The sequence below is a fragment of the Pseudopipra pipra genome, chromosome 1, assembly GCF_036250125.1.
Source record: "Pseudopipra pipra isolate bDixPip1 chromosome 1, bDixPip1.hap1, whole genome shotgun sequence".
Taxonomy (NCBI): domain Eukaryota; kingdom Metazoa; phylum Chordata; class Aves; order Passeriformes; family Pipridae; genus Pseudopipra; species Pseudopipra pipra.
The window spans coordinates 90,676,586-90,700,726 of NC_087549.1; the positions used below are offsets into that span (position 1 = coordinate 90,676,586).

General features: G+C 42.8%; 1 protein-coding gene and 1 long non-coding RNA gene across 21 annotated transcripts in view; one reads left to right on the forward strand and one right to left on the reverse strand.

The window, feature by feature from the left end:
• The window catches only part of ATXN1 (ataxin 1), a 348,923-nt gene that overhangs the window by 100,886 nt on the left and 223,896 nt on the right, over positions 1 to 24,141 (forward strand). For 12 of the 20 annotated variants that reach the window (XM_064664947.1, XM_064664927.1, XM_064664960.1 and 9 more), the window contains exon 1: positions 21,194 to 21,508. The gene's annotated coding sequence lies outside the window, so the exon portion shown is untranslated. Of the gene's footprint in view, positions 1 to 4,642; positions 4,770 to 13,427; positions 13,493 to 20,419; positions 21,001 to 21,193; positions 21,509 to 21,845; positions 22,047 to 22,133; positions 22,646 to 22,742; positions 22,861 to 24,141 lie in introns of those variants that run through there. The other 8 variants (XM_064664937.1, XM_064664968.1, XM_064665019.1 and 5 more) reach the window with 6 other exon arrangements.
• Positions 17,439 to 20,378, reverse strand: LOC135419076 (uncharacterized). The gene is made up of 2 exons (XR_010432817.1): positions 19,670 to 20,378; positions 17,439 to 19,391 (listed from the first exon to the last, which is right to left on the reverse strand). It is a non-coding gene; the product is annotated as an uncharacterized LOC135419076 (long non-coding RNA).

Sequence of the window (24,141 nt, forward strand, 5' to 3'; positions counted from 1 at the left end):
AAAAAGCTCACATTATGCTGTAAGCCTTTTATTACAAAATAATAGCAGTCGTGAGGTTAAAGTTTGTTCATACAGTTTTCTATAGAACATCTGTACATTTTTTATGGAGGATAAAAGCTACGTTCCACGTGTAGCTTAGTCATATGAATATAGATAATGAGTAGTTTATTGAATTTCTTTTTAGATTTTTACCATTCACTTATATTCATATAAAGCATGCAAAACATACCAGTTTTTTGTAAGTGGTGCTTGCTTTTCAGAAACTCTAATTTTTCTGTCAGTGTTCTGCAGAGGATGTGACCTGGTATGAAAAGGACCTATTCCTCTAGGATTTAGCTTGTAGCTAGAGGCATAAATCAAAGATTCTCTGAAGTGGATTGTAATCCACACTGGAGAGAATAAAGAGAAATCACTAGGTCCATATGGAGCAGGACCTTGAAAAGCTTTATGAGGACCACATTCACTGGAACAGTTACCCAGCATCCAAACCATGGAAGCCCACACAGGCTTCAAAACCAAAATATTTCAGGGCTTTTGTGGCCTTCCATGATGCGGAAGCTGGACAGAATTTTTATTGAATCTGGCCCTAAATAAGCAAAAGAATTTTGTAATCAGTGCATGGTTTAACAGGAAGCCAGAAAAATTCTTTCAATATTGGAATGATATGGTGGGAGCGCTTAGCCCTAGATACAGTCCTGGCTGCTGAGCTCAAAAAAATTTGCCTGCAAGCAAAACTAGCAGGGAGTAAAGCAAACTCCTAATTAACTCAAACTGGAAAAGGTATGTCTCAGGTTTTTACTGCATGTGTATATAAGCCATACCTTACTTTTCAAATGCTGACCCTTCACTCGACAAAAATATTTTCAAAACCTTAAACAGACCCAATCCTTGAATGCTGAAGCCCCCTTTCTTTTTCTCATATTGTAGAAGCACTTGCAATTATTGGTAGAGAACTCTGGATGCAGTGCCAGAGCTCCTTAATGCCATTCCAGGTGTCAAACAGCAGGGACTGTTAGAAAGCAATATGTAGCAATCCTCAGCCCTGATGGTATTTCAGCATTAAGCCTTAGTCCCAGAACAGTTGCTTACTGTATTGCAGAATGTCTTAAAGTTTTGGTAGAATGGATGTGGAACAGGCAAATGAGTGATTACTGCATGATGGTCTAGATTTGAAAGTTACTACTACATTACCTATGCTGTGAACTTGAAATTATCTCAGTTCTCTCTGGTGAGACACGTGCCATGGCAGAGCCAGCAGGAGGGGCAGATATTCTAACTGCAAGTGTGTTTTCTCACCTTGAAATTTTATGTTCATGTTTTAGATGCAGAGATTTGGGTAGCATTCAAAAACGTCCAAAGAGACATTAGCCAACCTCTGAGAGCATTATGGAGATCCAGATAAGTGGACTGGGCTCATTTTCAGTCTAGATGAGTGGATCTGAGTTCATTCCTTTAGCGTCAGAATATACCTGTAAGTCATCATGATTTCACCCACAGCAGCATGTAAGCATTTCAATAAACAGGGTATGCACTGTGTAGCAAAATCAAAGCTATGCAGTAATAACTACCCTGCAGCTAAATGGATGCTTTTTCCTCAGCTGAATCCTTAGAGGGATGATGTAGTTTTTAGTCATTCATTGCCACGTGACTTATTAAGACAATTAACAGGCAAGAAAAGTGGTTATTTTGAGTGGTTTGACAAAGGCTATGCAGAGTGAAATTCAAGCAGAGTGAGTTTCTGCCTCTGTTGGTAGGAAAGTGTGTGAAGTGGCCAGGGCTGCAGTCCTCTTCTTAGCTCCCCTTCTAATTCACTGTTTGACCTTGGAAAAGTCTCCTGGCCACTTTGGGTTTTCAAGTCATTATGAACTCAAAACTCATATCAGCTTCTCTAAAAGATTTGTGGGCTCTCCAGGCAAACCTGCATCCAGCTCTGGGGTTATGCCTGATGGGTTTATAATTTGAGCCCTGTGTACACAAGGTTTGAGGTTTTGACACGTAACCAGATGAAACATAATGGTTTCAGCTGAGTTTTGCTTTGAATTTTTAGGTTCAGCTGCACTCCTCACTTAAAAGGAAGGACTGAAGGTGGTGGAGCTAAGTGAAGAAACTGTCCACTGAGGGCTTCTAGGAAAAAAAACCAGATAGTTTCACTTAGTCTGATTTAGAATTAAAGCTCTAGGTGTATAGTTTACTGAGGTTTTTATATTCAGTGCAATTGCCTGTACCCTGTTCCAGGAGGAGAATATGAGACACAGGTGCATGCACGTTTAAAACCTGCATGATGAAAGAGCTCTGCAGACAAACCTGGAAACCTTGTGAGTGACATCACAGATGCCTTGCCTTGCCTCTGTATCCTCCCTGCCAACCATCCGAACAGCACTGTGCAAATGTAACTTGTGATTTTAACAGTGAGCTACCACCCCAGGACTTGCAGGACAGGTCTTTTAGATTTCCTGCAGGGTGGTAAATAGATACTTCTTCAGTCTGATCACAGCTTCGCTCAAAATGCACCTCATGTCCATTGTCAATGTTGCTGTGTTTGGGTCCTACTTTGCTAGACCTATGCATCTCTCTCTGGCCTTGTAGCTGTGCTCTGGACCTGTAGATCTTTTTGAGCATCTGTAAAGCCAGTGGAGCCTGAAATCAGCTATAGTTTGTCAGTGATTTAAACTAATTTCTGAGCTCTAGTGCTGTGGACGCTCCAGCTTATAGCCCATGCCTTGGCACATAGTTAATGTAGATAGCTGAATAACGCAGGCTTAGCGGAAGAGGTTTCAGCAAACAATTTTTATTTTCTTAGGCAACAGACTTCAAGGACATGAATGCTGAGTGAGCTCTGGGTCACAATTTGCTCAGGCTATGTTTGCACCACAAGCATGGAAGCAATTGCCAGTGCTAGATTTAGCTGGCCACCATGGGCAGTGCCCTAGCTCATATGAGACCCAGGTATGTCCCCCTAGGCTCCCATGCTGGAGGAACCCTCAGGGGCTGGACTGGCTCAAGCCAGTGTCACCACCCTGATTTGCACAGTCATTGTGCAGGGGAAAGGAGCACGGGACCTTCAGGACCAGCCAGCTCATAAGGATGTAGACAGCTGCTCCCCAGCACTCAGGGGGAAACTTCAGAGGGCAGAATCTGGCACCGTGTAGTGTAACTTTATTTCAAAGAACTAACTGTGATTTTTATATGGAGCATTTGTGTGCCAAAAATGCAGCTCTTTTTATTTAGTGAAATATCCTTTGAAAAACTGTAAAATCATGACAGGTTTTCATATTTATTTTACATTCAGCTCAGGATTATACACGATCAGCTTTAGGGCCTTGTAGGAGCCAAGAGACTATAAAGGTTGTCAGAAAATTGGAGGCTTTATACCAGGCTGTTCTGATTTAACTGGCAGACCATTTAAAGTTACTGAGATTTGGGGAGAAGCAGAGCTTTTTAGAAATGTCAGTCTTCTGAGTGCTGCAGTTTCTGACTGGCACCCACTCTCCAAAGTACTGACCTCAGCACCGACAGGAGAACGGCAGCAGCATCTTTAAGCTAGATTTCGTTATTATTGTTCAGAAGTTTTGCTATTTCTGAGTAGATAAGTTTCCCCTGGAGATGTAGTAGCATCTGGGCTTTCTTGCAGCTGAGTTTAAAGCCTCCTGGTTCCCTGAAATGAAGTGACAGCTTTTAGTCTTCCACATGAACGTGTGAATGTATTCAGGTTCATTTATAACACACAGAGAAGAAATTGATATTAGGGGGGAAAGGAAAAAAAAAAAGAGGAAAGAGAAAAAAATCTTTGAGGGCTTCATCTGCTCAGGGAAGTAGTATAATGCATCCACACACTTCAGTCCACGTGAGCAGAGTAGTAATGGGATACACACTCACACACACACGCACACAAGCTGGGATCCTTTTCAATCTGTTGAATTATTCCTTTGGTCAAGGGTATTTTTCTTAGTTCTAATAATAAATGCTGAAATCTTGGGTTAGTGAAAGATACAAAGATAGACTTTAATACACACAATGTGTGTTACCTCCAACTGTATCCAGTACACAATGGACACATTGTTTCTCTGGGTTTTTTGTTGTTTTTTTTTTTGTTTCCACAAAAGTATAAAAGAGCGTCATGCAACAGACAGCACATTTTAGTCTGCAGTGGAACTGGCAGAGGATTTCAATGGAAAGTTGATTTATTTCAAGGGATTATGGGAGTCCAGGGATAAAGCTGGCACCCGGCCACAGGGAGAGCCCTTGACCTAGAAGCAGGAACAGTTTTCAAAGCTGTACATGTACATAACTGAGCAGAACACTTTAATTTAGTGCAGAGCATAACCTGAATTCCTTCTCTAAGGGAAGATGAAAGAAAGAAATTTTACTTCTTAGTAGGACGTTGGAAGCTGTATCCAAAGCTCTTTGCCTATTTTACATCTTATTCTGCAGCATTGCAGGAAGCAATTGTTTGTGACAAAAGGCCACTTTCTTCCTTGGTTAACTGGGAAAGCAAATTGAGCTGCCACTTATAAAACCGACTTGATATAGAATTAATTTGCTTTTCTTGATAGATGAAACAAGTTAACAGACCACTGCAGGTTACTCTCTGAATCAACATATGAAACATAATTTCATTGTCTTTCCTCCCCCTTTCTTCTAGGCCTTGAGCGGTAATTATAAAGACTTCAAATCTCCCTAGTGACATCAGCTGGTTAAAAAACTTTGGATCACTGGATTAATGTAACCCAGAGCCTGCTTTTGGCAGTGTTATTCACACTCCAGACAAGGTAATTCTATACAAAATACTCTTCCGTAACTGTGCTCTATTAATTTTAGTAGTAGTTTTCAGTAAGCTTCACATTGGGATTCACATTATCTGGCCTATTCCTTAGTCAGAAGGTACAAAGCATAACAGCAACAAAAGGAGTCTTCAAAATGATATTTTGGAGCATTTCATGAAGACTGTGTATTATATCAAGCATGCCATAATAATTACATTTACTAAACCTTCCTGAGCGATAATAGGCTTCTAGCTCAGCTGCCCGTAGAATCAGTCATAAACTTCAGCCACCTAATTAAGTGCTTTATTCTGCAGCTTCTAGTCCAGCCAAATGACCACAGGCATCTGTAGGTATCTGACCTGAATCAAGGACTCTGGGTTTGAGCCCTGTGTTTCCAGACAGTGTGTCTGACTGATACTGCAAAACCACAAAATGCCAGATGGTTTCAACATATTACACAGCTCCCTGTATGGGCATCCAGCGACAGTGTGTGCCTTCCTGCAAAATTTCACAAGCTGAAACAATTTCTTGCAGTGTGGAGACAACACTCTGCCTGAAAACAAAGATTTAACGACATTGGCGTTGCTCAGCCTCTTGTCAACTTCTGGTCTGGGAAAAATTGTCAGCTGTTCTAAAATTAGAAGATAACGTAACACTGGCCAGAATAGGGCATAGTCTGGGCAGGCTTCTTCATTATCAGCTTCCTTGTTGAACTTTAATCCTTATTTTATGACCCTTCCACTGGTTTGGGTATAGCTTGCATCATGGGCACAAACTGCCCGTCATGGCATATTTGCACAGTGATGTTGTTGTGTGCATTACAATGAGACTAATGGATTAATTTCACTTGTCAGCTATAGCAAGTGGAGACTGAGGGGCTTTCCCACCACCCAAACTGCGGCTGGGTTGGGTCCCACGTTAGGACATCCTTTTGCTACGTTACCTAAAGCAATCTTCACTGAGACCACCAAGTCCCCTTGCACACCAACTAGTCTACTAGCTTCCTTCTAACTTGTAGACAAATACCTTGGATATCTGGGGAAATAGGAAAGAGCAATGGAGCCAGCTCTGTGCAACAGAGGGAGCCTCCTTCCTCAGTATATGCATAGACTCTTTTGTCAGGCTCTGGAGGTCAGGCCCTGACCCTTTGCATTTCCTGAGCTAAGTCTTTCAACTCTGTAAAGTTCTTTAAGCACAAAATATATGCCTCTGGGTGTGTCCTGAGCTGGTATCGGCAAAACTGTTGGGGTTCTCTGCTTAATCTGGGAAGGAGAAAGAAGGCAAATTTGGCTCTCAGAGGAGAACCATTCAGCTAGTCCTGTTTTTTAACAAGTGCGGTCAAGACCTAGATAAGGCAGCTTTACCCATGTGTACCTTTATTTAGTGGCATTTGGAGTCTGGTGCCAGGTATTGAAGGAGATGCAGGCAGTGCAAATGCATGAGATAAAACCTGGCTGCATTTGTCATGCAGAGGAGTTTGAGACTTCTGCCCAGGAGCCCCATGAAAGGCAAGGGTATTAAATCCTGCCTGCAGACAGCTGCCAAGGTCTTTTCTTGAGCATACCTGTTTCTTCCAGAGTCATAATAATCAGGCCTTGTCAAGCCTGATCCTGAACTGAGGGACACAACGATGTCTCCCAGTGCATGCTGAAGAAAATGATGAATGGCTAGCTCATTTTACCCCTCATGCAGGTCATGGGCAGTTGCATGCATTTGGTAAGGCCAGCTTTGTGCTCGCCATCCTTGCCATCATGTTCAGGAATTCCTGAAAGGCTGCCACTATGGGGCAGGAACCACTGTGCTGTGTCCATCCCTTTACTATGCTCCCTCTAAGTTCTCCATGTCCTTTCTGAAGAAGTTTTAGATTTGAGATGTCACGAGGACTCCAGATGTAGCTGCAAACCTTGTAATCTAGGGTATTTGCCCTGAGCATATCCTTCTGGTGAACTCAGCATCAGGATTTCATGAAGAGATGGGTTAAAAAAAAAAAAAGGTTAAAAAAAAAAATCATCTTTGTGCACTGAATGCTTTTTGCAGCCAGGTTACCAGGGACATTCTGCGCAGAAAGCTATGCTTCAACCATTTTCATCTTCTGTTGTAACTCCCCTCCTTGGCATTACTATCAGTAAATTTGTAATCAAGTACATGGCAGCTGCACCACTGGGCCCTGTCTGTGGTTTGATGTGGAAAAAATAATTATAAAATCTTTGGGAAAGGTCTGTCTTGATGTGTCCAGACACATGCCAGTAATAAGTATTTATATAACATCTTTTCTACTGATAGAAATTAATAAAAAGAAAGAACAGAAACATTTTCTGTCGCTTTAACATAGCAAGGAAACACATAACTGATTTTCTGTGTATTGCTTATAATTACTCTCTTTCGTATCTACCAGTTATGGCAAAGAACAGGAGAACTCTAATGACAGTAACATTAACTGAATAAAATTTTAGTTACTTAGCTTTAGTGAATAATTTGTCTTCCTCAACCTGATTTACTAATATCTTAGTTGACAAGGCTCCCCATTCAGCATATTCATTTTGTAGTTAGAGAGAGATTGTTTGTAATTTACAGTTTAAGTCTGAGTGCTGTTATTTTGCACTATGAAAGAGCATCTGTTACAGTAGATAGCTCTTTATATGTTAGTGCCACTAAAACTAAAGAACACCAGCCATGTTAGCAGCCAGTTTATGAGCACCCAGTAATGTTGAGCTGTGTAAAGGTGAATTTCTTTGGAAAGGGCAGAAAATAGAATTGCATAAGTGAACTCTGTGCAACTGTCACCTACAGATGAACTTGAGTAGAACTCATTAACATCAGCTGTAGGATCCAGGTTCAACACTCTGAATTTCTGGGTGAGGTAAAATCCAGGCTAAAATCTGTAGGTATTTGATTGTTACCTGATTATCAATACAGGCTTCCCAAGGTTTTAACCACAAGTTTTCCAGAAGATAGTCTACATACTTTCTGATTCTACAAGGCAATTTATAAGTAGACTGTCACTAGAAGATCTGATTTAGCTATAACCGTATGCAGGCAAGTTCTAGCATAATTTTCATGGTTGTCTTTGCCAGTATAGAGAGGACCAAGTAGTTTCATAGCACATTGGAATTAATGTTGTTTGCCTTTTGACAAAACTCCAAACCTCTTCAATGAACCCTAGCAAGAGACCTGTCATATTTAGTGCTGGTTATGGAGCTTTGCTTCTTTTATATTTGATTATAAGTCTTTATTTCTGTCTGTTTGTTAGCCTGCAGAGAACAGTAAAAGCAGTAGTTTATGAGTCTTCTTTTCACTGTACCTCGGTGAAGGCAAGCAAGGGTTCTCGACAATGCAGCTGGCACTAGGCATTTCTCATCCCATTTGTCCAGATGGTATTGTACAAGGTTTTACCACTACTGATAAGATCATAAACCTTGTTCAGTCATGCTACAGCTTTGAACTCATAGATCTTACCATCACCACCAGTATTATGCCTCTTTCTAAAGAAATATTAATTGCTTCGTCATAGATCAAATCAAATCATGTATTATAAGTGCATAACTGTGTGCACTATAGGCTGCCTGTGCACCTGAAGTTGTAGCCTAGCCAGCCTTAAGGAGCTTTTTTTTTTTGAGTAAAGCTGATCATTTAAAGCCCAGAATACTTGTAGCCCATGTTGATCTCAGCTGTGGTTGTGGATCCTCATAATTTTAAGAAATCAGGCCTAACGTTACCTGTTAGAGACCACAGAGCTAGTCAGTGATGCTTGTTGTACTTTTTCCAGCTACTCATAGACTCAAAAAAGTATGAGGTTTAAAAGAACATGAAAAAGTGTCTTCAAATGTAATAAAGTTTAAATAACAAAGAGTTCACATTGCTGGTTACATCAAGCATTTATTGTTCCATTCTACCTTGCATTTCCCTTGATGTACTTTTAAGTCATTGCAAACTTCGTTAAAATCCAAATTCCATAATCTTCCCTCCCCCTCACAAAAGTGTCCTTTTGCCTTGGACTCACATTTTGAGAAGCCTATTTCTTTTGTGTTACTAAAATGCCAAGATTTTAATGGAATGCTTTATTAGGTTTCCAAGTGCTTCTGGCCAATAACAAGCAAAGTTCAGCTCAGTAGTTTTAATCTCAGAAACATCAAATCTGTTTTCCCCACATGTGAGAAGAGCCATGCAGCTTTTAAGAAGATTAAAGCTATAAATTCTAACATTACAGGAGCCAATGCTTTCCCAGTCCAGATCAGGAAGGGTTATTTTATGCAAGTTTTAACTCGTGTGAATTTACAACACTATCGATAGCCTTGAGTTTTGACTGGACTTCTCCCCCCCCCCCCCCATCCCACTGTGAAGTAAGATATGCTATTTGTAGAAGGTGAATATATTGCTTTTTCTTTTATTCTGCCTCTCTGCTTTATTTTACTAAGAGGCAAATTACATAATTTTCATTATCAGTGCAGCTCAGAAAACCATCTGTTACTCAAAGACATCAGGATCAGCAGTCAGCCACCCTCAGAATAAGCAGCTGTAAATCTAGAATGCCTATACTTTCTAAATGCAGAGAGGCTTTTACATTAATCTCCTGGACTTGCTGAGTAGCTGGTACAGTGCCCAAACACAAGTAAACTCAATTAGTAAAAATAGACATGATGTGGCAGTTCAATATGTGGCATTTAAGCATGTGTGCTACAAACCAGAAGGGCTCAGTTCAAGTCCCAGATAACTCTGTTCTGTTTCACACATATGATTCAGTTCTTTTCCTGTTTGCCAAATACCTTGTTAAAAGCAGTAGTAGTATTTTATTTTCACAAAGATGCAGTACTGCTGGCATTTACACAGGTGTAAATCTGGAGGAACTCAGCTGACTTGTTAGGACTCCAGATGTTCAGCATCTCTGAAAAATTACATTTTACAACTGTCACTTGAAAGCTAGTATGCAAACCAGCTTTAATGTTCCTGTGTTTTATATGTGCAGAATTACATAGAAAATACTGCTATAGGCAGATAAGAAACATTTACAAGAAACATACTTTTTGGAGCTTTGCTCTGCATAACAGGGCAGGCCTGGGTATGTTAATTTGCAGCTTAAGACTTACAGGGAAATTTCCTTCTTTACCTCCTTTAGCAATATGGCAGACTACACCTCTTTTTTTATGGCAAGCTGATCAAAGTCAATTTATTCAAGCGCAAGTTCTCTAAGATTCTTCTGCTCTGCTGTGTAACAGAAGGGCTTAGGTCTGGGTGTGGTGTTCTTGACCTTCTAGTCTTTTGTCTTTTCAGCCTGTTTTGCTTCCTCTGTCTGCCCAGTTTTAGCCAGGAGAGTGATCTAAAGAGACCCTGTTTGTTTTCCGTGCACCTTATGATAGGCTGCCATTGTGTAACGACATACAGTATGCAGGATAAAACACCCTGCTTATTATAGCGTAGTTAAAAGGCCTGTCACTATTTCCATTTCAAATTCCTATTTTCAGGAGTTTACTACTGAGCCGTAACAAATTGCAGACAGGAAACTTGGCAGTCACATTCCCAGCCTAAGAGCAAATTCTTTTACCAACTTTAAATAAATAAATTAATTAATATTAATGGCATATGCTTCCAGCATGCAAAATAAAGGAGGTTTTGTTATCGTTTTGTTTGTTTTATCCTTGAAACAAAAGATGAAAATTAAGGAGAGTATTTACATACCAAGTGTCCCTATACAAGAGTTATAAAACAGACCAGGAGCAGTGTTACTAAGTGATGGAGATGATTATGTGGTGGACATTCCTAACTCTCCTAAAAGGAATATCAATACAGAAGGGCTATTAATCAACGCATACAAGGTATTAATTCCCCAAAGCTGGGAAGAGCAGAAGAGAGTTGTATATCATAAATACTGACAATGCTGACAAACCACAGCTTGATAACCACGATGGGTGAGAGTGAAATTCTTCAGTGTTAGCTTAAAAGGAACAAACATCAAAGAAAAGAAAATAGTAACACTGCAAAGTTACAGAGTTTGAAGCAGAACAACTAACAGGTGATACATTTTAATGGTAAATGTATTTTCAGTATATTTTACCAATCCCAATTTTAATCATCTAGCCACTCATTCAGAGTTTAGAATCTTGAAATAATTAAAAGCTAATTTTCAGTCTGTTGTCCAGATAGCAGGGATTTCAAGCTGGCAAATGCTTCATGCTCATCTTTCTGTTCATTGAAGATTTGAGTACTACAGGGAATTTAGGAATTGATGACCATAAACTGCATGAATTCAATGTGCTATTAAGGGAAATACAAGAGTAGCAGGTTCAAAGGAAGCAATATACCGGAACTTAAGTCACACAATTAGCATTTTGGCTAGTAAGAAGCATTACAAATGCTAACGTAAAACATAGGCAAATTCTTACACAGCAAAGTAAGTGGGGAATGGCGGGTTCTTCAGGAATAAAAAGGGCTTGGTGGTTGTTGGAATTTTTTCTTTCATTTTGTTTTTGGGAAATTATAATTTTTGTAGGCTAAAATAAGAAAACAATATTATTTCACCTTTGGTGAAATCTACCCTTTTGCTCCACTGATGGTTTGCTATTTCTGAAAAATCAGCTGGCCTCAAAAATGCAGTTTTTTCTCAGAGGGTAACTGTTCTGAGAGATATGTCAAATAATGGAGTAATTCACTGCATCAGTTACTGCAGACAACATAACCTGTGTGCTGACATTATAAACTGCCTGGGGAGGAAACTTGGCCTCATATAACTGACTTGAGCCTCTAGTTCGAACAGGAAAGGGGTGCTGATCATCATTTAGGGATCTGAGGGATTATTAGAATATAAAAAAAGATTTTAGGAAATCACCAAAGGAAAAACTTCCATGAGAAGTCTTTCATTTCCAGCTACATGCAGATTTTGCAATCTCATTGGAGAGACCTTAAATGTGTGCAAGGTTGAGATAAATGTGTCTTCATTTGCATAAATGTTTTTAGAGGCCAGACAATGACTCCTGTACAAGTTCAGCCTTTTAGGGACTGTTGTAGAGCCTGCAAGCTCCTCTTCTGCAGTTTTCAGGAGGATTGCTACAAGGGACTCGAAGAAACTGCTCAACTTGGCAGTGACTCATGCTGAGCTAAAAGCTTCTGGGAATGTTCCTGGGAACCTCTGATACTCCAAAGAGACTCTAGCAAGAGACAACACTGGCACTGGGATGCTTGCCCAGATGATAAAGCATGCAGGAATTTCTGTACAGCTGATAAACTCTTCTCAGGACCCTATGAAGTATATACATGGTGTAACAATACCTATAGGCTCTCCGAAATGTATTTAATTTTATTTTATATATAATAATATGTATAAATATATTATTTAAATATTATATATTATACATTTTATATATATAAAAATTTATATATATATACTAGGGCAGCAACCACTGGTATACAGTACTTGTTATGTCTGTCCCCTCTGCCCCCTCCTCCCACACTGGGTACCTGATTTGACTCTGAGAATTATTTGAGGAATTTCCTGCCCTTTCCCACCCTCCCTGCTCCCCACAGCTACACATTTTTAACCAGCAGAGGGAAACAGAGGGGTTCAAGAATTAGAGGACTTATATATGCGTGATACATAACAAAGACTCGGCAAAGAATATGTCCTATTATATAAACGTTTAAAAAAAAACCAGCTGAAGCTGTAATGCAACAAGGGAGAGAAAGTCTCTTTAATATGACTTCTGTTTGCAAGATTTTGGGGTGTATTAAAAAAAAAAGTACACTTTGAACTGTGTTTGGCGGTGAATCACGTTGGAGGTGAGGGAGGTGGCGACGCCTCTATGTGCAACTATCATGTTTATTTCTGGGCATAGTGTTGCTGTTGGGGACAGACTGTTAATAGGACAAGTGTTCAGGGAATAGCAGCAGAAGCAATTGTAGTGGGGGGCAGAGGTGATCTTGGCTGAGACTCTCTCTGGGCTAACCTGCTTTGCATTTACCAGCAAGCAAAGGGTGTTTATCTGTGCAGTTATTGCAGAGTAGCTGGTGTCCTATAAATCCACACCCTTGAATGCCTCACTGTAACATGTTCACAAGGCCATACCCTCAAGCACAAAGCTAACTTTAAATGTATGATTCAGAATCATTAAGACAATGGGACAACTTGTACACCTTATATCAGACACCGAGTTTACACACCTAGCTGAAGATGGGCCAAGTAAGGGAGAGAAATGACTTAATATATATCCTAAGAAATGAGATGTATCATGGAAAGGGGAGAGACAGATTAAAAGGCGGGAAAGACATGTGGCAATCTCACCTTTGTAGCATGTCATATTTTCCAGACCTGTTATGCATACAAGTGTATGAAATAATTTCCTGAAATTGGTGGGAGATGTCCCATCACTTCTGATTTTTAACACCAGAGTGGACTGATTGACAGAGGTAGTTTGTGAAATATGAAGGGTTTTAGTCAGTTTGTGTTGCTAAACAAGTATGAAAAAAATGTAGATAGAACCATGGGTTTATTTTTGTTTACATTAATACTGTTCTGTCTTGTCCTTGATATATGGAATTGTTGCTTTTCTGAGTCCTTGACTAAGCCTTGGGAAAAGAGAGCATTCTGTATTGCTTTCATAGTAATAATACTTGTACTTCACTGTGTCACCACTGTTCCATGAAAGCAAAGGATAATTTTTACTGTCTTTTCTTCAGGCAGAAGAACAGAGGGAGTGAAGATGTCAAAGGAGTAAGACCAAGACAAAGGGACTTAAAACCAGGTAAGAATTGAGGCAGAAGCAGTGAAGTCTTTAACAGACTGGTTTGTGTAACAACCTTTCCAGCCTGGAAGAATGATAATTTAGAGGCAATATGATAGATGGCTGTAAAGATCTGGATCGCTTGGAGAGTTTGGGTAGGAACTGGCCATTCTCTGTCAAGCAAGAGCTAGGAACACTGAATGAAGCAGGAAGGATGAGGTGATTCTTCTTGCATCAGGGACTCAATCTGTGCAGTGTGACACAGCACATATCTACAGTTTACACGTGCTGATGGAGGAGACAGCACAAGTCTTGGGACATAATCCATTGAGGATCACTAAATAGCCAGAAACCACATCCTGATCAGAAAGTCCCTTAAGCTGAAAACAGTGAGAGGATGGAGAGTATGTAGAGGAAGTAGTATACAATGCCCATGTCTCCTTAAGCATCTGCGTATGACCACTGTTGTCCTACAGCCACTGTGTGGCCATTTTTTGTCCTCATGCACAAAGAAGATAAGAGGACTTTCAAGACAAGAGGAAATGGCCTCAAGTTGCACCAGGGGAGGTTTAGACTAGATATTAGGAAAGAAACTTTCATGGAAAGGATTGTAAAGCATTGGAACAGACTTCGCAGTGAAGTGGTACAATCACTGTCCTTGGCAGTGTTCAAGAACCATGTGGCTAATGACACTTGAAGACATGGTTTAATGGTGAACATAGTGGTGGTACTGGATTGACAGTTTGGACTTGATGATCTTAAAGGTCTTTTCCAACCTTAACAATTCTATGATTCTATGAGAATATAAACTGTGAAAAATCTATAGTTAGAAACCTTTCCGAACTAGCTTCTCTTGAGTAGGAACAGCCGGTAGTGAGATGGTCCTGCCCTCAGGTGTCCACTCCACTCTATTGGCTATACTTGACTCCATGACAGAACAATCCACACATGAGCAAGTCTATCCATGTGATAGAACCTACACTTCACAAGAGTTTGAATTTTATGATTTTTGAAGAGGCCCTGAGGGTGCTTTGGGAGAAGGTTAAAAATAGGCTTTCAGAAGGCAAGTCTCTTTGGTGTACCTGTTGCCCAGCTAAGTTCCTTTTAATAAAACTTCTTTCACACTGTTGTGTTTTGCTTGTAATATCTGTGTCAGGGCTTCTAGAGCTTTGAATAAGTATCTTTCATTACCTTAAGTATAAATAAATGAATAAAATCATATGAGGATAATATGAGAGCAGGTCAAGGACAGATCAAGCAGAGGTAGGCAAGTATAAATGGAAGCTCTCATGCGGAAAAAGTGGACAGGGTGAAAGAGAGAGACATAATATGACAGTCAATATGAGAACAATTATTGCCTAGTAGTAGAAAGGCCTCTGCTGAAGGGTAAAGAGAGAACATGAGGATCTGGCAAATCTCTGAGGGAAAGATGCTGCCTTTGTCCAGTAAGAAGTCAAAGTGATACCAGTGTAGTTACAATATGGTCTGCGCAAGCAGAAATAACTCTGATTTAACGTAATATCCTACCTCACGCCTCCTGTCACTTTTCCCAGGACTTTTTTTTTTTTTTAAACTACAGAGTTTCAGGGTTCTTTGAGCATATCCCTGTGACCTTGCAGAATAAATGGGAAAAATGCCCACTCAGCTTGTAATTGGATAAATTGAAGGTAAATGTTTACCATGCTCACCTAGGTTATTGGTCAAAGCCTTGCAGGCTGAGGACTTCTTACCCTCCAGGCAATACACTGTCATGCCTGTGGTCTATCTCTGCCTGGGGATTTTCCAGCCGACTGACTATGAATCAAATCGAAGGGGATATAGCAATTCCTTCATACCAAAATTATTAAATTTAAATTTTTGCTTGATGTTTATGAACCATTCCAAGTCACCATTCCTGTGCATCAGGTGACTGCTGTTTTGTGCTATATGATACCTTTTGAAAACAAAGAAATACAGCTCTTTTCTGTGTAAAAGATACCTACATTCAGAACTGTTACTGACTTTCTGGTTAATACTGTGCTAGTTATTAATTTTCTTTTTGAAGAAAATATAGATACAAAAAAATTCTGTCTTGGACATAAAGCAACTTGCACTTGTCTCTGTCTTGAAACCAAGGCATGAGCCCAGATTTACCCATATTGAATGAATTTGGTAAACCTGAGTTCTGAATTTGCATGACACCTTTGGGGCCAAGGCCCATGTATATCATATTTTGTGAGGAAGTAGAGACAGGGAGAGTAGAAAATAGCTGTTATTCATAAGATGTGCTTTTTCTCAACAAAACATAATGATGTTTAGAGTGTGAACAAAATGAGCAGACTTAGCAGTAGGATTGAGCACATTGGCTCTGGAGGTCTGGTAGGTCAGTGATCCATGAGGTAGGAAGGATTTGTTCAATAGACCAGAACAGCTCAGTTGGGGCCATTAAAGGACTTAGGAGTCAAAAATCCATGTTTTCAATCCCTATGTCTGTTCAAACAGGTAACCAGTCCATTCTAGCCCATTCCCCTTCTCCCCTTAAAACTCATTGCACTTATCAAAGTATGTATAGCATTGATCAGAGAGACTGTGGCAGGTTTTGGAAACCACACTGCCTTATATGTGGGTAAGAAGCTTTAAGAAAGGTCAAGAGTTATTTCCCAACCCTAAGTGTTTACACGATAGATGCTAATCTAATCTGTCTAGACCATAACGCCCTTAACAGACAGAAAAAAAACTGGTGTAAGTGAACTCCCAGATAAGTCTCTGTACCAGGTATGATTTAAAGGGACAACACATGTCTCTTACAAGGACTTGTGGCCCCTTGTCTGCTCCCTGCTAGCATCTGAGGGCCCCCTCCCAGAAAGTGGCCGGTGAATTCTCCTGAGGTCTGCACCGTTGGTTGAATGTTAATCCTCGTTAACAGCACTGCCTTGACATCCCTGGAAACCTAGCATTTTCCACAGAGTACAGCTTCCCTTCTGTGCCCTGCTGGTGTACTTTGACCCCAAGATGAAGTGATCACTTCTAGGAATAAGATAGCTGTTTAGTGTCCATCTGTGCTTGGTCCTTCTTCTCACACCAGCCATAGGGGTAACTGCAGGGGAGATATGTGGAGACCAGGACATGGGTGGAAACCTCAGACCACTAGCCATAAAGCACATGACAGGCCATATTAGTTATTACTTGAGAGGTGCCTAGACCAGTTAAGCACCTCTAGAGAAGGGCCAAGCACTTTTATTTCCCACTGGTCACTGTTGGAACAGCTTATGGGGCTGACTGTGGCTGTGGTCCATCCTGGGGTGGTCACTAGTAGGTTAGCTGTTCTTCCTTCCAGATCAGAGACCTATAACTGACTGAAAACTTATTCAGAAGACTAAATCAGACTTGATTTTAAGACTTCAGAGGATTTCTCAGTTTTCTTAATTCCCCAGTGAATCGCTTTGCCTGTTTTAGAAAAAGGAAAAGATCTGCATCTAAGGACCAATTGTTATTTTAAAGCTATTGAAGCTATTGTTATTAGAAGAGGAACTTGATTGCTCCTTTTAAAAAATCAAGACAATGATAAGGTAAATATTTCTGTACCTAAATATCCCATTACCTATACTCAAAGGCATGACAAATAATGATTTGTTCAGTACCCTACAATCCCTACCTAGCCACAATGTGGTAAAATAAAGCATTTAAGGGCAGCCTTTCCTTTGAATTCACTTGCAAAGGACCACAGCATTTTAGATCATAAGATTTTTCTCTTTGAGTCACAGTGTAGTACTACATACTTGCTTAGTCTTCACGAATGCTTTGCTCTCATTTCACTAAATGTTAATTTGCATGAGATAGTTGTGGCTTTAAAGAGACAGCAGTAGCTCTCTGTGTCTACCAATCTAATTTCCTTGCATCTGAAAACAATCACGGCGTTCTGGAGAACATCCTCGACATCTCTGTTTTGACAGGAGGTACACTCATTTCTAAGTGAATACACAAAAAATAAAGATGTTAGTCATATTTTATTATGTTCACACAAGTGGCACTTAAAGAATGCAGTCCAAATACATTATTCTTCAGATCGTGTACATTTTTAACTTTCCTGAGGAAAGCATACCTTAATTAGCCAGCTGCAATCCAAATTATAGTTTCTCATTTGTTAAAGCTGTTAAAATACCTTAAATCAGCTGCATATGTCTGAAATAATAATGAAAATAACTGCATTAGCAAAACTTATCTGAATGCAAGAGGGCTATAAATAGATAGGAGGTGAATTGGACAGTCGGCAGATTCTGAGTTGGAATAAAAACATCTTACTTAAGCCAAAAACATGGCAACCAATATTTTCTGTTATAAAAATATTTGAGATGAATTTAGTTTTTATGAAAGCTGTCAAAAGCTGAAATGAATAGCAGAAGTTCCCTGTTTATTTACAAGCCAATGCTAATACCTGAAGAGTAAAGCAAGGCACCTTACGAGCAATGACATCAAACCTTTGATTGTATTCAAAAATCCTCTTTGCCAGGGGATGAGAATGACTTGTATGTTCATGCTCTCTTGGAGTAACCTCTGCCTTGATAACGCTTGTCATTTGAGCAAATGGTATGACAGGTCTGTGAAGTGGATTACTACTGTCCACTAGAGGCTGTAATGAGACCAACAATGTCATTTTATGACAGATTGGAGACTTGGACTGTAACGATCAATAATTGTGAAATTACTTTTCATGCTCAATACATTGTCAATCCCTGGATTTCCCTGAATATGAATGTTTAACAAAAAAATAATTCCAACCTCTTATTCTTTCATTTTCCGTAAGTACTATTAATGGTATAAAGTGTGCAGTGTAGATGACACACTACAACTAGTCAATTGAAACATAGTTTCTTCTAGACAGTGTGCATCTTGCATGTAAAATTGTTTAATATCTTTTGGTCAATACCGTATTCCACTGGGGGTCATATCAGTTTCAGCATATCACCAGCAGTAAATAAAAATGCTCGAGTTGATGTGGGTTCTTGTGTCCCACTCACTGCTTTCATCAGCACCTCCACATTTTGTGGAATTCTCTGTGGAGGGAATATATTGAGGCCCAGTGTAGGCCCTCAGCAGGGGAGATGCAGAGGCACAAGGACGTCTTATGACACAGTTTTATGTCCCATAGGTCAGTCAATGTTTGCAGGGGCATAGTACCCTCATCCCTCACCTGTTATGTATCAAGTCAAAAAGGAGCTGAGAATGGCTTATTCACCTGATGTGGCTGGTGGCAGTTGTGGCACTTTCCAGAGCCAATGGGCTAAGGCTGCCTGCTGGCTCAGGAAAACTATTGCTTTGACTTACAATGGACCTACATTTTGGGAATCTCTTTACTACTCTGAAGCAGAAACACAGACAAAGATGTAAAAGCCTAGAGCCTGGAGTATGGCAAAAAATGAGGGTCCTGAGGCAAACACCATGACCACAGAGTGGAGGAACACACAAGCCTCTTACATGAGCCTGCTGCAGAAGGGAAAGTTGCCCAAAGCTTGCTTCAGCATGAATGTGGCTTCTCTTTCTCTGCGTGTGCCACACCTCTTGGCAAGGTGAACGTTTGAGAAGGAAAGATTCCTTTCTCCTGAGGTAACACTCTGTACTACTGGAATAAAAAAGGTGGCAGACAGGAGAATGCCATGTACTCAGAACTGAACCTTGATGATAGGTTTGAATTTCTCCAGGGCTTTCACTTGATTTTCAGTAATCTCCAGTCTTTGTCTCTCTCCCTTGGTTCCTTTTATTAAATCAATGAACCTTACATTAGCTGGGTGAATATAATTTTGCCGTCTGCTTTGCTGCTGTAGATTCACTGTCTTGTAGTGCTGAGTGGCACGTTTGTCCAGACATCTTAGCCTGTTGCTTCTTCTGTCCCCAGACCACTCCTAGAGCAGAATATCCTGCTGGTTTTCATAGTGAACCTGAACTAAAGATGCAGAAGGTGCTGTAGTAAAAGATCCTTACATTTCATAAAGCTAGTCTCTATTACAATATCAACTCTAAAGCAAGAGCACTGCAGTTTACAATGTTATTACTATGTTCTTTAGCAATTACGGTGACTAGTACAGTCATTTATAGAAAGGACTACTTTGCTGATCTGCACAATGACAGGCTGAGTCCTAGAGTACTTTGCATCTAGACTCTAATGATAGATTTAATGCTAAAACCTAATGCTAGTAGATAATGGACACATAGGAGGTATACCTGCACTAGAAACCAGGTAGCTTGGAGCATACTGTTGTGGCAAATTCATACAAGCTGCAATAAATGGCCTGGTCGGGATGGCCATGTCACATGAAGTGCACATCTCAGGCCTTTCTGAGGCCTGTGACCCCACAGCATCCAGCTCCATGGAAGCTGAACAGCCTTTGGTAGTTATACAACACTTTTTGCAATGTCCTTGGGGTGGGGAGAGGCCTTCTCTGTGCTCTACTACTTTTCCTGTTGCCAAATCAGTGACTGGCTTCTTATGTACCACTGTCAGGTTGCATGCAAGCATAGCAGCCTGCTGTCCTTTCCTTACTCTGGGCTGCATTCATTGCTTCCATAAGTTGTTTTTTTTCTCTAAGTTGTACCTCCCTTAATAAGTTGAGTTTGTTTTTTTTTTCCACTTGAATAGCAGACTGAGATAGTCCAGAAGGAGGGTATTTTCTCTGGTCTCTGTTATGCATCTGTGCTTGTTACTTGCCCATCACTGCAATTTATGGCACTTGCAGAGCAGAGACCTGTGTTGAGAGAAGTAAGAGAGTAACAAGCTGCGCTGGAGTGCCAGGGAAGTGTAAGTTGCCATAGTGGGCGGGGGGAGAGGCTCCTAGTGGTCTGCATACAGCTGGGAGAGATGCGAAGAGATCTTTGATAAAACCAGTGCTGAGGAATCCAGAGGGAGTCAGTACCCAAACATGCGTGGTTCAGCCCTGCCTGTCTTGTAGTTCAGTGACGGTATGAGTCAGAGCCTCTTTGGTCTGAATGAAGTGGAAGGTACTTTCTACAAAGCAACTCAAGCATATGCCAAGGATCCAGATAAATAAAACTAATTCAGAAAAAGGGAGTGGGATGCAGGCTCTTGCTCTAAATCACTTCACAGTTCTCCACAGTGAAATGCAATATGGCATCTTAAATAAAATCACCCTCTTCTGACTCTCGCAGAGGCTGCTTCAGAGCATTCCCTGGCTTCCAGCACAGTTTTATTTCCTCCCTTAGAGAGACAGACCAGCCTTGACTGAGCAACCGATTTTCATGCATCCTTTAAAACAGCATTCCCTGCCATTTCTGAAGGACAGCACGCGTCGCTAGCTGCCTGTTTCTTCCCCCTTAAACAATATAGGTTTGGGGTTGGTTTTTTTTTTGGTGTGGTTTTTTTTTTTTTTTTTTCCCCTCCCCATCTCATTTCTTTCCGCCTGCAAAGTGGTTTGAGATCCGCGCAACGCAGCCTGCCACAGGAGCGGGGACTTCTCGGGAACACTGGTGTACGCAGGGTTTAAGCCCACCGTAGAGAGCCAGCCTGGCCTTTGAAGTGTTACAAGGGGAAGGAGGAGGTAAGTGTCGAGACGAGCCCCCCAGCCCCCTTCCCCGCCCCCGGGCAGCGTGCGGCGGCCCCGCAAAGGGTTAAGGCCGCCTTGGCCCGGCGGTGCCGTGCGTATGCAATAATCTGTGTGGCTCTCTTGGCCGCCTGCCAGAGTGTTGCCTTGCCTCCTCCTCCTCCTCCTCCACCTCCTCCTCCCTTCTCCCCCCTCCCCCCCCCCCGCCTTTTGCATGAAGTAGGATCCTTGAGCTGTTGCAGAGGCAGCCAACTGCTCCATATTTGGCTTCTATTACCCATTTACATGCTGGAGAGAGGAGAGGGAGCGAGCGCTGTACCGCAGACATCATTTCTACTACAGTGGTGGAGACATCCCGGACCTGTGTCACTGCAGGGGGAAGAAAAAAAGCCAAACAAACAAAAAAGCAGACCCACCCCCCGTGATCAGCTAGGAAGACATTTGTGTGCGAGTCTCTCTCTGACCCCCCCACCCCCGCCAACCCCACCTCCACTGACACTTTACAGTAAGTGGCTTTTTCTTCCTCCTCTGCTTTCTGCCTCCCTCCCCCACCCCCTACCCCCGGCTTCTTCCCTTGTTTAGGCTGCAAACCTCCGTCGATTTCCAGCTGGAAAAACACGGGGCTGGGGTGGGGGGGGAAGGGGAGCGCAGTGTCCACCCTGCCGCGGGGCTGCAGCCGCCTCACTGCGGCCGCCCCCGGCCTGGCCCGCAGGCGCTGCCGCCGCGGGCCCGGCCTTGGGGAGAGAGGGAGGGAGCGAGGGAGAGGGGGCGGCCGTGAAATGACCGAGGGTGCCGCGGAGGAAGCGGAGTGGGGATGCGGGAACACGGGAGGGAGCGAGGGGACGGGGCGGCCCCGTAGCGGGAGCCGCTCGTACAGCCCTGCCCCCCCCCCCCCCGCGCCGGCTCCTTCCTTCTTCCTCACCCCCCCTCTCCCTCCCTCCCTCCCTCCCGCTTCCCCCCGGCCCGGGCGGGGTGTGGGTGGCCGCGGGAACGGTGGACATTTTGCGAGCCGCGGCTGCCCCCGGTGCGGCGGCGGACTCGGGGTGTGTGAGACTGCGCTGTGAGACTGTGTGTGCGGGGGGGGGGGGGGTGCTGTGCGTGAGTGTGAGTGTGTGTGTGTGTATATATATATATATAAAAATATATACGCGCGGGATGCGGTGCATGTGTGCGGTGCCCGTATGCGGGGGTTGCGGTGCGGTGTGTGTGTGCGGTGCCGTGCGTGTATTTGTGTGTATGTGTTTGCGGGGGGTGCGATGCGTGTGTGTGTGTGTGTGTGTGTGTGCGCGGAGGGTGCCGGTACGTGCGGTGCGGTGCGGTGCCGTGTGTGTGAGAGTGCGGGGGGTGCCGTGCCGGTGCGGTGCCGTGGATGTGTGTGCGCGCGTGTGTGTCAGCGCGGTGCGGGGGGGCCGTGCGGGGCGCGTACGCCGGGCGGACCCGGCGGGGCGCAGCGCGGGGCCGGTCGCCGGCAGGGCCGGTCGCCGCCGCCGCACGGCGTATGTAGTACGGGGCTGGGCGGCTGCCGGAGGGTGAATGAAGCGAGGAGGAGGCGGTGGAGGAGGCGGCGCTGGCGCTGGGATGTGCCCGGCAGCAGCCCCGCTCCGCTTCACTCAGGGCCCAGGCCGGCTGCAGACGCCACCCGGTACTGCCGGGAGGGACGGGGCGGGAGGGATGGGGGAAGGGGAGCGCCGGAGGGCCGCCGCCCCGCTGCCCGTCTGCGGCCAGGGGATCCGGCCGGCGGAGCCCCGAGGGGGAGCGGGACCGGGGCTCCCCCCACCGCCGCCGCCCCGGGGCTCAGCTCGGCGCCAGCGGCGGCCGCTGCCCTCCTGCCGCTCACCGATGCCCCGCCACCTCCGGGTTTGCTTGGGTCGGGTGGGGGTGGTTCGGTTGCGGGAGTTTGGGGTTGCTTGGTGGTGGTTCGGCTTTTTTTTTTTATTATTATTTTTTTTTAGTGTCATTTTTTTTTATTCCTGAGGCATCCTAATTTACTGGCAGAAAAACAAATAAATGACCCCGTGTACGGTTGTGGGTGCTGAATCCGTCAATGCGATTCCTGAGAATATTGAAGTCTAAATTAAAGCGTGCTGGAAAAGCATTAGCTCCTACTGTAATAGTAATAGCTGTAATAATAAAATGACAGAATTGGGAGCGATTTACATATTATTGAAGAGGAGGAATTACTGAAGAGTAATAATAGAAAAGAAAACAAGTCGGAAGCCCGTTATATAATGCACTGTGTAGACAACGAGAGCGACAGGCTATTTTTATTTTGTTTACCGTATGCTGTGTAATAGGGACTCCTCCGAGCAGCATCTCTCCCCCGTGAGCCCAAACTTCAGATAGAATTGGGGAAAAATTTTAAGCATTCCTATTATGCTCAGACAAAGAAATCCGTGTTTGTAAAACCTTCCTCTTTACAAATGATTTCTGTGTACAGATTGGCGGGGGTGTGCAGGTAGATGACCTTTGCTGGAGACCTTTTCCCTTTCATATGGTAAAGAAATTCATATTTTGTAACACAGCTTACACTTTAACCTTTAACACTCATGGTTATGTATTTCATGCAGTAATGGTTACTTTACGCGTCGGATATTGTCAGGAATAGTGAGTTACTGTGCTGACACACCGAGAAGTCAAGGACTTTTAATTTCAGTTTCGAATGAAGCCTTCCCCTAAAGGAAAATCCCGGCTTCGTGTTAATCTATTTTTGTTCTGGGTGATGGAGACGGTGCAATTTTATCATAAGGAGCAAGGGTTATGAATGGGGGAGAGGGAAATTGAGAATGGCCAGTGAAAATATTATGCTGTAGTTATTTTTGTGATGTGAGATAATAGTAGTAACTGTACGTTATTGCACCTAATTTGTTCATAAAACCGACCCGGTATTTTACAGACAGCAGTTATTTTGAAAGGGTGGCTGTAATCTCACTTTTTACATAAGGCAGAGGTCGATAGGTTTTCCTTCGTGTTCGGCTGTCTGTCTGTCTGTCTCTCTCATCATGTAGCGACATGTCAGCGGTGCAGGCTTTCAGTGTGCTTACTCCAGCCCTGATCAGTCATGTAATTAGATCAGGCTGCCATGGTAACAGACGGGATTCACCGTATTCACCGTCCAGCCAGGTGTGTGTGTGTGTGGCT